Source organism: Pithys albifrons, chromosome Z (genome assembly GCF_047495875.1).
Source record: "Pithys albifrons albifrons isolate INPA30051 chromosome Z, PitAlb_v1, whole genome shotgun sequence".
NCBI classification, from domain to species: Eukaryota; Metazoa; Chordata; class Aves; order Passeriformes; family Thamnophilidae; genus Pithys; species Pithys albifrons.
In genome coordinates this window covers 60,772,127-60,785,918 of record NC_092497.1, presented here as the reverse complement: position 1 = coordinate 60,785,918, position 13,792 = coordinate 60,772,127, and positions in this window count along the sequence as shown.

Here is a 13,792-nt window from a genome sequence, read left to right as displayed (position 1 = left end):
ACATGTGGAGCAAGTCCAGAAAAGACGACGAAGATGATTAGAGGGATACAACACCTCTTCTGTGAGGAGAGGGTGGAAGAGTTTCGGTTGTTGTGCCTGGAGAAGAGAAGGCTCCAAGGGCACTGTCCAGGGTTGAGCTGGCAAAATGCCAGCTGTCCAAGACAGAGTGAAAAGTGAAGAAGAGCGAGACGAAAAAACCCCTCCAAACTAGGTTTATGCTTAAACTAACTATATGTATTTATACAGAAAATTAAGAGAAAACTACAATATAACACACACAAGTTATAACAAGAAATAACCTCCCACTCCCCAGTTAATACAAAGTCTATTACTCTAGATTCATAAGCACTCTAAAAGACACCCAGCAAAGAACAAAAAGAGCAACAACAAAATGTTTATACTTCCCTGAAACTCAAACATAATGCAAGTAGCGGCAGCAGGAGCAGGGACCTAGCACAGTAGAAGAGCTGTAGCATGTTCTTCTTCTACTTCAGCCATGGTGGAACTGACTAAGCCACTCTCACACACTGGATTTTACCCCTTTTGAGATGACGTCGTAATATGGTATGGAATACAATATTATTGGCTAGAAGGAGTCAGCTGTTAGCTAGCCCAGCCTAGATCAAGTCAGCTGACAATACCAGGCCTGGTCTGAACTTTAAAGCCTAAATTTAGGCCTACTTGGCTAAACCCATAACAGGCACTTTATAGCACCTTACAGTACCTAAAGGGGAGCTATAAAAAGTCTGGAGAAGGACTTTTTACAGGGTGTGAAGTGGCAGGACAGGGGGCAATGGCTTCACACTGAAGAGAGTAGGTTTAGATAAGACATCAGGAAGAATTCTCTGCTGTGAGGTTGGTGAGGCACTGTCACAGGTTGCCCAGAGAAGTGGATGCCCCATCTCTGGGAGTGTCCAAGGCCAGGTTGGATGGGGTTTTGAGTAACCTGGTCTAGTGGACTGTGTCCCTGCCCATGGTGGGGAGGTTGCAACTGGGTGATCTTTAAGGTCAAACCAACCCAAACTATTCTGTGGTTCTTTGATGCTGTGATTAATTTGAAATATTTTTCAAATATTTCAGCAGTGAGTTCAGTTACCATATGTTTTCTTTTAAGAAAATAATGTTAGTTCACTAAGCAAAACATGGTACTCTAAGGGACAGGGTAATTTCACAGTTATGTCACTGACATTACTACAAGTAGAGCATGAACACAGTGCCAGAACTGCACCCTTGTAAAAAACTCCCTTACCAATATAATTACAGAGAAAAATTAAGAGCTTTACTTTTTCTAGAAATAATCATGCAATAATTTTTTCCCTAGGGTATTGACAAGTCTGTCTTCACATTGTTTTTGATAATTCTGCATTGTGATGTCAAAAAAAGAGAACATCAGATAAAAATATTTATCTTTTTTTTGACAGCTGGTGTTCATATTTCAAAACAGGAGGTAAAGAAGCAAAAATTGGAAAATAACAAAAAGATATGACAAAGTCTTTACCAAGTAGCTACCTCATTATTAAGTATAAAGTAGACCCTCAGTACTATACATGTCATTCCAAGGCCCTAAAAGCAGTAAGTGGTTGGACATGGAAACAGATGGTTCATCAGGGACTAACACAAAGTGATACAAAGATTGGTTTAAAGGAAATAAATATAATAGCACAGAAAAAGCTATTACAATCAATCACCTGAACCTCTTATATTACATAGGCTATAGGATTTGGCTGAATTTGTGTACATTTGCATACATAGCTAGACTCCTGGATTGCAGCAACTTTCACACCAGATGTTGGGAGTGGGCTTGGTTAGCTGGTCTACGGTATCCCTCTGTCAGCTAAAGATACAGCACTGGGAAATGATGACACACAGCACTGGTCACTCTGCTTGACTGATGCTTCCCCTGCATTATATACCACTCCCTGTGAACTTTAACAGCACCTCTTGTTCTAGACACAAAGTCTGTGATCTGTGTCAAGAAGTGAAAATCCAACAGTCACAATACCTTTCACATATTTATTAGTGCTCAGTTACATTCTGATTGCCAGAAGTTATCTATTGTTTCATCCAGGGGACTTTGACTATCTCTCACTTTTTAGTCAAGATATTACAAGCACCAAATCAAATGCCAAACAGAAGTCATTGCAACAACTTTATTTTCTTTGTCAGCCAGACTTGTAGTCTCAGTCAAACTATATCAAGCTGCCATGTGCAATATAACAGTTTGCCTCTCTGGCAATGTAAATAGAACTTCAAGTGCTTTAAAATGTATAATGTGCTCAACTGCTAATTAGAATCAAGATCTTAAATTCTTCTGCAGACCCAATTGGGTTAAGATGTATACTAGTTTTAAAAAATGAGATAGTCCCATGTTTTTTAATGAAGTGAAGAAGAATGGCATGTGTTCACTGCTTTTAAAAATCAAGATACTTTTTGGTGTATAACTTCAGAATCCCTCCCATTGTTGCCTCCACCAGTTACTTCACTTGAGAAAATTGTTTTGAGGTCCACTCAGCTATTCACATGTGTGGTGAGTTGAACCTTGCTGGATGGCAACCACATACCAATCTGCTGTATCACTGCCCTCCACAACTTGACAGCAGAGAGAAAATATAACCAAGGGTTCATTGGTTGAGATAAGGTCCATGAGAGACCACTCACCAAATACCATCACAGATGAAACAAATTTGAATTGGGGTTATTAATTGAATTTATTACTAAAAAAATCAGACCAGGATATGGAGAAGTGAAACAAATCTTAAAAACAACTTTCTCCACCACTTCCTCCTTCCCAAGCTCTACCTCCTTCTCCTCCATGGAGGTTATCATCAGTTCATCACACATTTTCCTGCAACTACTCAGGGAGGGGAGTCCTTCCCCTGCTCCAGTGTGCAGTCCCTCCCAAAGGAGAAGTCCTCTGTGAATTTCTCAAATGTGAATCCATCCCATGGGCAACAGTTTTTCACAAACTGCACCAACATGGGTCACTTTTTCATCGGATGCAGTTCTGCAGGCACCGGGCTGCTCCCATGTTGGTCCCCCACAGGACTGCAAGTCCTGCCAGGAAACCTACTGCTGCATGGGCTCCTCTCGCCACAGGTTCCACCAGGAGACTGCTCCAGCACGGGCTTCCCACAGGTTCAGATCCTTCTCTGGAGCATCCATCTGCTCCAGCACGGTCTTCTCCATGGGCTGCAGGTGGATCTCTGCTCCCCCATGGACCACCAAGGGCTGCAGGGGCACAGCTACCTCTTTATGGTCTGCACCCATGGGCTGTAAGGCAATACCACCTCCAGCTGCTGGAGCATCTCTTCACTTCTTCTCCACCAATCCTTTGGTGTCTGCAGGGCTGTTTCTCTCACGTATTCTCACACTGCTCCTCTCTGAGAACAGTTACATCTGCGTGATAACTTTTTTTCTGCTTAAATATTTAATCACAGGGGTGTTACCACCACTCCTGACTGGCCAGCAGCATGTCCATCTTGGAGCCACCTGGCATTGACTCTGTCAGATATGGGGGAAGCTTCTGGCAGTTTCTCACAGAAACCACCCCTGTAGCCTCTCTGCTACTGAAACCTGGCCATGCAAACCCTATACACCGTGTTGGCCTCTTAGCAGAGGTGCTTGTCCTGCTCTGCTCAGTCCTTCAAGGAGAGGACATTGGCAGTCCAGTCCCCCTGGCAGTTGTCTGCTGCTTTAAGGTCTGATGTCCCTTTGGTGGCAGCACAGGAATCACAAAACAGCCAGTAAGTACCCAGGATAATCCACAACAAAAGAGCTTCCACTCTTAATTGCCAGCTCACATCTCTATGGATCTGCCTTTGTTTTTAAGATATCAGTTGTGATTAAACCCAGAAATTTGTAAAACCAGAGATCCAAAGGGAAACAGAGCTCCATGGAGTTCACAGTTGGACTGAAAATTCTGCAGTCAGCCTCTCAGAAAAGATTAGTAATTTTTTTTTCGTGACAAGTCTGATGTTGACTACACTACCCTAGTTCTTTTTCCTCATATGCAGTCTCTGACACAAAATGCATTTCCCTCAGGGAGGAGAATTAATTTGAAAATATGTTTTTGAGATTTAGTAGTTTGAAGGGAAATACATTTTCTATTTGGAAGAAAGTCTAATGTTTTTTAAGTTTTTTTTTAATGATTTAGTTTTCATATCTGTTTAGTATTAGTTGTTAAAAAACACACTCAGAATAACTTTAAAATTCTGGAACTCTTAGCTATTGCTGCTGGAGAGTGCTCTCTGAGTACAAATTTTTATAAAGAAGGCAAATTCTGTACAGTGATCATAGAGTGTTCATAACAACAGAACACTTGTCAGACATGCCACATATGGCCAAACAAGGAAATTTGCTATCATTAACATACAACATTTAACTTGAATGTTTCCTACTGTTTGTCAGATATAATTTAAAGTTCTGAGGCTGTTCTTTTTCATTTCCACCCTAAACTTTCTCAAAAAGGTGGGTTTTTTGTTTTATTTTAAGGTGAAAATCCCCCTCAGCTATGTAATTTTTTTTTTCTTTTATAGTGGTAAATAATAAACTCTGAGCACTCATCAGACCTCAGATTTGCTTCTAGAACATCTCTCTGCAATGGTAAAGCACACTTGCTAAGTCCAAAAAAGGCAACACCAAAAGGATGACCATGAATTAAGCTCGTTTTCAGTAGTGCTAGATACAGACAAAAAAAACTTCCACTAAAAGCCAGTTAAAAAGCACTATTAACTTCTTAATAGCAAGTAACCATTGACAGCTGCACAGGTGAGCATACTCTGGGTTCTAACATGAAGCTGCTTAAGCATATAATGACCTTCCGTCCCCAGTTCTCCATCCACACAGGGTTTAAACACTTCAGTTGTAGCTGTCAAGAGAGGAAAGTTCTAGTTTTAAGAAGTAGTAACCACAGTTTTCCTGGATTAAAAAAACAAACAAAAAACTCCCCCCCAAATAACCCAAAAAACAACAACAAAATATCAGTTTAAAACAAGGTAGCAGATTGAAGGCAGCAGCATACTGTATTTTTAGGGCTATGATATAAGGTAGGAACAGAAGAGTGGTTCCAGTCTTTTGGTAACATATCAAAACTCCATTGAACTCAGCACTGTCCTTGACAGAGGCAAAGGGGGTATGTAGGGGTGACAATGCACATACAAGAAAATCATGTCTCACATTCCACATAGACTACCCAGAAGGTGTCAGGTGTGGCAATTTCCTCTAGAGGCCAGAACTGGATTTTCATTCATCAGTGCAAAATACACCATAAGTGAACTCATCTGCTAAATCTAGGATGGAGTTTGCAATTTGGAATTATTTTTATTTTTTTAATAAATGCACAATTTCTTTTCACAACATGCTGGAATTGTTGGGTCCCAGGCTTCAGCAAATTGGTAAAATAGAAAGTATTCTGTGAACACACACACACAGTCACACACACATACACATACACACTCACCCATGTTTTTAAGAAAGCAGCTCTGTTCACCAGCTAAAAAGGGATCTTTTAACTTTTTTGTGTAACTTTAATCTTTTACTGCCTCTTCTTTGGTCACTATTATGAGAAATAATAGGAAAAAGAGAGAATTATTAGATGAGGGATAATGGACTGAAGCTTAGTCTCTTCAAAATGAATGGGAGATGTGTTACTGGTGAACAGACTTAGGACTTTTTCCGATTACCCTGCAGGCAAAAAGAGGAAAAATTAATTAATGATACAGTTTGTGATAGAAAGGATAGTGTAGTGCTTTGAAAAAAACTAAAAAAGGAGAATTGTGAGGCTATCAAATTCTGACCAGCTCTTTCTGTAGCAAGAAATTTACAACTCATTATTGTTAAAGGAACAATTTAGGAGTTTTTGGGTTTAAGCCTATGAAGCTAGCCAAAAAAATTTAATTAATTCCATACCTATCACTTCCACAGCTTCCTATTTTCTTGGTACAAGTCCTGAAACACTCTAAAGGAAACATTATGGGCTATTAAACAGGATTAAGGGCTCCCTGGGCTGTGGCAATTTCACTCTTTCCCTAGGTACCGTTGGGTTCATCAACTGATTTTTTTTCCCTTTATATATTCCGCAAACACAAACATGTATCTTCATGTCTGATCCTTTCATGATTACTTTCACAAATCCTGCCGGGTCCAGGTCTGCAGGCAGAAATTTCAGGGATGCTTGTTTTCTAATATAACCAAACTGGTTTTCTTGTAATGTAGTATGCCTAGATCAATAGCACTTTCTTTTAGCACAATTGGCAATGTAAACCTGAGAGGTTTTGTACTCAGTCTAAGTGAATTTTCCTTGATTGAATGTATTTAGTTACATTGCAGTGAAAAAAAATCATCCAGATCCAGACATTTGAAATTAAGTTGACAGAATAGATTCAAACCAAACAAACACCTGTTTTCTACTCCTGTTTTTCCAGAATTGGTGAACTTACAACAATTGATCCTTTGTTGTTGCATTCTAGACAAATAAAATTTAATCTTAAACTCTGCTTTATAGCCAAACTTAAGATTGGCTTAAACTCATAGAGTTGACTGAAGTAATCCTTCAGATTCTCGCTAAATTGTTGAGTACAATGGAATGCGTGGCCCATAATAGAAAAACTGTAGTTTACATTTTTAATTTTATGAATTCTCATGAATTTAAATAGAGCATACTGCATTTATTTAATTGAGTTGAATAGAAAGGCTCATCTCTTGAACCATTACCTGGAACAGCTATTAACACATCTGTGCAACCACTAGCATAAGTAAATGCTATTGCAGAAGTGAGAGTTTGAGAGTTGTGCTTACACTCATGTCTCTTAAACAATGCAAGTATGACAACATTGCAAGTATATATATCAAAATTACATTCACAGAGTGTCAATGTAATTTAGGAGAGGTCTCATGTTGGTTTGAACAAAGTACACACATATTATTCAGTCTGTTGTCTTCTTTGGGTGTAATGTGGTTGGCAAGTTATCAGCAACAAATCCTGAGATCTGCATTTTAACTTTTCTTCTGAAATTTGGTATTAGGGAGCACATGCCAACTCTTTATCCTGGTAGGCAGAAATAGTACTTCCCAGTCACTCTTGATCAGATTTAAATGTTTTTCCATTGTTTTCCACACTAAAACACCTGAGTTTGCAAGGAGTCAAGCCCAACCTGTAAATTCTTCACAAAGTTTCTGAATATTTCTGTCTTCAAGTAACTTATCATAATTTCCTGACAAGAAAACCTGGCAATGAAGCACATATCACACCATGCTCCACAGAATTTCAGTTAATGATGTCTCTTCAACATTAACATCCAGACACTAGAGTGGCAATGTCATGCAACAAAGCAACACATCTGCTTGAGAGTGGCCATGCTTTAGGGTCTTATTTGGAACCCAGGAGATTCCATTTTCCCTGCATGCAGATACTGCTTTAAGTACTTTGGCAATCAAGCAGTACAACTGAAGGACTTAGTTTATAGAAAAATACAAGGTCAAGTCAAATCCTAAACATTAATCATGCAATTGTTGGTTAGCATGCAAAGTTTCTTCAAAATCTGATCTACTGGGCATGAATTTGATACACCAGTGCTGAGTATTTAGGTGCAAATATTTCTATGAGTGGACCTGATAGCAAATGCATCCTAGAAGTAACATGCATGGGCTCTGAAAATGTAAATTAGACCAACAGGTTCTAGGTTATATAATTCACTAATTGAGATAATTGTCCATTACTGCATTTTGGGTCTGAGTCTATGACAGAAACGCTAACTTCCTGTAAAATGCATGGGAATTGTGAACCCTGACTGGAGAATCATTATTCTGTTTCACCACAAGATAAGAATCCAGAGATCATCCACTGACTTGTCAGGTAAGTGTGATGTAAAATGAGATGTAGCAGTTCTTTCATACAGTACAAATAGCCAAAACTTTTAAGAACCAATGGTCAACATGCCACCCTTGAATTAGGATCCAGGAAGAGCACATGTTAGGGAAAAACACCCAGGAAAGAAAGCCACTATAGCCCCCTTTTTCTGCTTCTTGTTCTGCAAGTGCAAAGCAGGACTTTACCTGAACTCGCAGGCCTGCACTGGTGCTGTGGTCGCTGTTTTGCAAGTGCACAATTGCAAAGCTGGAAATCATGAATTGGTACTGACTGAAAAAAAAACCAAACACAGTCAGTGCCAGTATCTTTTTCTCCCCTTCAAGAGCACCACTTTTAACTATTTGTTGTTGCTTGTGATGTAATGTTCACTGTGTCTCAGGACTGAAATTTGACCAATTTTTTTCCCTCTGTAGCACCCAAGTCACACTGTTTTTATTTCTACAATAGTCATAAATTATTCTTCTGTCTGGTCTAAGGGCAAAACCTACTTTACTTCAGTCCACAATAAAGTTTTCTTGAATTTTAGTGGATATAGAATTTCACTTTAATTTTTATATGCTTAACCTCAACAGGGCTCTTAACTCTGTACATGTAGGTAGTTTCACTGAACTCAGGGGTACTAATGTAACTGTACAGGCCTTGTCACAGTCTTCCTTCCTTTGTTGTATTTTTCAAGTATTATGCATATTTTACATCACATCTTCCTATCAAGTGTTCGGTTTCTGTCATTATTGCAGAGGAACTGCAACAGGTGAACCAATAATCCATTCTGGAAGTGTGAAGAACTCCAGTTTTTTTAAAAACGAATATGTTCACATGGCAGCTGATGTGTGATCTTTCCATCCAAGCTGTCCTCTGTTGGAGCACCAGTAAAAAAGTTCTTAACATTTGGTTTATTTGATGACAAGCTAATCTTATTTGGAAATTTTCCAGGCAACTTGGTTGCCTCATTTATTTATGAATAGCTCATTTTGTTTGGTAATAAACATAAATGAAAACGAAGCTCTCATGGATTAGGAGATTCTTTTTCATAAAGAAACCCTCTGAATTCAGCTCCCAGAAAACTAAACTGAAAATAGAACCCACAGTTTATGCCTTCTTAAAAAGTCAGCTTGTGGACAGTCTTCCCCACTAATTTCAATCTAGTTCCCACAAAAACACCACAGGTAATTTCTCATAGTTAGTTTATAATCTGCATTGCCCACCTTTTTGGTCTTAAAATATCTTGACTTTTTTAGGCACTTTCTTTGAATTTATTTGTTGATTAATAGAACATAAGAGTAGGAATAGCACAAGTGACTGAAGAATTTAAAAGAAACTTGTCAATATATGTTCAATATTTATGTCTACTTGGTGAGTTTCTTTCTGGTGCTACATGGTTCTTTGAAGATTTATCCATGTAAGTACTGCAATGCTGCAGGTATCATTATTAGAAATAGCATATTCACAAAAGTTGCAAACAAATATAATTGAATTTTGGAGTTTGGATGGTTTTACAATTAATTGCATGCATGACCTGACTTCAGTTTGCGAAGTAGTAACCTCACTCAGCATCTTGTGCACCTTCTAACCACCTTCTTATTTCAGGTGTTTCAGGCAATCGAAAGTCAGTCTATTACAGGACCATACCAGCTTTCTTCACTACCTCTGGAAGACTCGAGATTGATGGATTTCCAGACCAGAGTCTTGCTAGTTTTGAGTGTGGTGCACAGTGCTGTAACTGGATGGCTGAAGCATGAAGGTGAGAAGATGAGTGAGAATTGTGGCCCATAGTGCAGGATATAATTTCTCTGGTTCCTCTCAGAACTGGGAAGGACAACTTCAGAGTGATGTTTCTGGTGACTGCTTTAGGTCTATTCATTGCAAGCTGTGGGGTTTCTCAGCTGCTTTATTAACAGCAAATCTTTGTTATGCTACTTTTACCTTGCCCTCAGCCACAAGGGCCTGTTCTGCTCTGTCCACTTTCCAAGCTCATTCTAGGCTATTTATATAAAAAATAATGTTTTGTAGGTCAGGACTTTATCCATTTTAGGGGTTATAAATCAGACCAAAGAGAGAAATAAAGAAAAGGGAATAAAAGGAAATTGTCACAGATGAGAGGTAGCAAAAGGAACAAACTTTTTCTCCCCTTCTATAATTGACTGCAGCACAAAGTCAGACTGGTCTAGGTAACCAGAGAATATAACAGTCAGGCTTGACATTAAACCTATTTTCCTGAGGATGCAGGCTAATTTACCTGAGTATCACATTTGTAATAATGAAGTTTTTAGATGAGTGATTAGAGACTAGAAGAGGGAATGCTGACACTGGGCTCACTGTCAGGCTGAAGGCCACAGCTGAAGGTGCAAAAAGATTTCCACTTCATCACAACACAACATTTTATAAAAGGCAATACTTTACCCTAACAGACTGGTTACCTGTTGGTGTATCTCAGCATCCTAGTGCTCTTTAACACTTCAAGAAAGATATAATAATAAAAAAAAGCATTATTTGACTAATAATTTCAGTAGATTGGTTTTTCAAAAACATTTCAGTTCATTCGTAACAGTTTGCTTGAACTGGTTCTTACCCTCTCTTTGTTTCTACCTCATTGTCTGGGGTGCATGTTATACTTCTGTCTAATTACATTTCCAGAGCCTGGAGTAGCAGAACCCTTCCTGCCTTACAGTGAGGCCAAACTACCTCCTATTCTTCTTCCATACAGGCTCCTCCTGCCTGCTGATTCCTCTTAAAAGCTAAGCCTTCATTTCCAGTTTCCATCAGAGCTGCTAATGGAAGTTGGCTAAGGGAAAGGAAATTGAAAGCACTATAGCCAAAGTAGGGAGTGCAGACTTTGAGCAGATCCTAATGACTTAGCTTGTTACAGGCAGCAAACAGGTACAACTTTCCACACACTGTAAAGCACAAACAGCATAGCAAACCAGTTTCCTTACCTGAGCCACAAACCCAAGCAATTGGAAAGATAATGAAGGCTTTAAGGGCTCAGATGGAGGTTTACACCTATCCACAACCATTCTTGGTGGTTCCTACAGTAATTTTAGTATGTGGATAGGTTCTCCAGTGTCACCACCCATGACCCTGAAGGAGGACAGGGAAGTGTAACAGCACCCAGAACAGTGTCCATGAATCAAGCAGTTATGAGTCCCAAGTGGAGAACTTGGGCTGGAGCTGCTGATAGACAGTGAAACCCTGAATTCTTCAGTGGCCAGAGATATCTCCACAATTCTCTGCTTCTTCTGAGGATTGAGTGAGTGATTTGTCTTCTTTTAGAGGTCACTTTTATAGAGTTTTTCAAGTCTGATTATCATTGTTACACTGACACAGTAACCAGACATTGGGATCTGGCCCTATCTGTAGAGGGTTCAGGTGAATATAAATACAGGCAAAGTTAAGATCTAAATGATGAGAAATTATAAGTTAATTTGTATTATAAATTCTGTATAAGACTACTCATTTATTGTAATAACTTTTGTACAGTAAGAATCATAACATAGAATGCTATCTGTCTTATGATAACAATCTAAAGCTTAAACTATGTTTTAATTCCATCATTATTCTGCCAAGGATCCTTAAAACAATCTCTCCATCCCCTCTGTGCTGGATTACAGCAGTGTCCACTTCAGCCTCTTAGAGGCTCCACCAGTGCAAACTTTTCATGTCCCTCAGTTATGTCTTTGGTGTCCAGCTTCATTTCACAGTGCCAAATCTCTACAAGCAGGACACTTCACCAGCTAGGGACACATAGTCCACAGGTCAGAAGATGTATCTGTTGCAAAATGTGGAACATGTAAATTTCTTTTTAAAAAGCGCGTTCTTTAATGTGTGATCTTTGTATAATTTCAAGCCTAAACAAGAAGAAAGATTTAATCCATGAAACAGAAAGCAGTCGACTAGCTCTGAGTGATGTCCAGGTGTTAGAAAGACAAATCACTTGACAGTAGAATTGCTTTGTTAAGGTTTAGGGCTTGACATGTTCCAGTGATCTCAGACCTAGAGGGAGGTTAACAAGGCTTGGGAAGAAGGATGTACCACTGATAGTGGACACAAGGAATGCAGAATTTATGTGCGACAAGAATATCCCAAGATAAGGAAGAAATTAGTAACAACCCAGCAACTGTGCTGAATCAGCTCTGACTAGGTACAGATCATTCTGGCAGGACCAGATCTTGAGCACAGACTCACAGGCACTGGTTCAAAAAACCGATGGACTTGAAGGAAGAGCAAAACTGAGCATGCAGACTAATTAGCATAACAAGCGAGGGAACCATTCATCAGTGGAAGATAGAATACTAATTATTAGGACTACTAGGTAACTTGTACCAATGAACATTAATGCCTTGGTTTGCTAAAATGTGTCACTAGGCAAAAATTTTGACAGGTCTCGTACTGGCTTTGTAGATTTGTCACCCAGTGCCCCTTTCTGTTAAGAAGAGCTAATAAATCAAATACTTCCCCTTTGTGAGGGGATTGGCCTCTTGCACGCTGGGTGAAAGAACCTATTTCTGCAACACACCTAAGCCAAACAGAACTCACTGCTCTTAACTGAGTGTATGCCATGAAAGGCTGCTACCTGGAATGGGCCCATGCTTGTTATTCAGGAAAAAACAAACAAACAAAAAACCCCCAACAAAACACACACTATCTCAAGACAAAGTCTAAACATACAAGCTCTAATGTGTTTCAGTCCTAACAGCTCATTGGTGAAAACTGTGGAGGAGGTAGGCAGCTGAACAGACATGAGCAGTAGCAACTGTATTTCTGAAACAAATGATCTGATCCCAATGCACTAAACTTAGAATTATCACAGTTTACCAGGGGTTTAAATATCAGGGACTGCTTACATCCCACATTTTTCCCTTCCAGCTGTTGATTTTTCCTTAAGCTGGCAGGACTGCCAAACCTTCCCAAGGATGTAGTAGCTGGTCAGGACAGTGCAGAAACATTGTTGCAAACTGCTTGCATTCAACAAATGGAAATCGTATGTGAGCATAGAATAATGCAGTTTCATGGGGAGTTAAATACAAGTGTATTTGAAAAACAAGGTTAGTTGCTTATAACCTAGGGGTGATAGAGCAGGTTTAATCTTCTATTAGCCTGCATTGCGTATGATTTCATACCATTTTAGTCACTCTTTCCCTGGGCGTCTTAAACCCGCAGAAAGTGCCTTCACGTCCTGTAGGGTAACAGTGAACCTCACCACGTGTTTCTCTGTATTTTAAGCCATATACTCCCGTGTAGCATTTTAGGGAGAGACTGCGCAGCACCGTAGCGCCCCACGAGCTGTGCCCGCACCGCACCACCTCCCCGGTGCCTTTACAAGGGGGAGCCTTCGCGCGGCCTTTTGTGTCGCGACGTCGCACTTGGCTCGGCTGTCTCCGTCCCTCGTCCTCAGCAAAGGGGACAGTTTCCACAACGCTTCTGCCAGTGCCGTGCGACCCTTCCGTGACGGAGCCGGCGCTGAGGGGAGAGCCCGCGCTCCCCCTCCGCACTGTTCCCGCACCCGCGGCCGGCACAGCCCCGCATCCCCGGCCGCTCCGCACGCCCCTCGCTCCGTCGCATCCCGCGGGACGTTCCGCGCTCCCGGAGCCCCGCGTGTCCCCGCCCGAGCCACGGCGCTCCCCGCCCACAATCCTCTCCCCTCCCAGACAGGCACCGGCGAGGCGAAACGGCGGGCGGGCGGGCGGCTGCCTCTGTCTCCCTCCCCTTCTCCTCAGATGCCCTTTGCAGCCGCTGCAGGGTTATTATTACAGTCCGTGGCTGCTCCCTGCCTTTCCCCCGCCTCCACACCCCACCCCCTCGCCCCTCCGCGCCGCTGCGCAGCGCCCTGGCCCCGCTCCCTTCCCGTCCTGGCCGCCGCCCAGAGGGTGCGGGACCACCCGAGGGGTGCGGGATCCCCCGCGGCCCGGAGCCAGCGGACGCGACTCG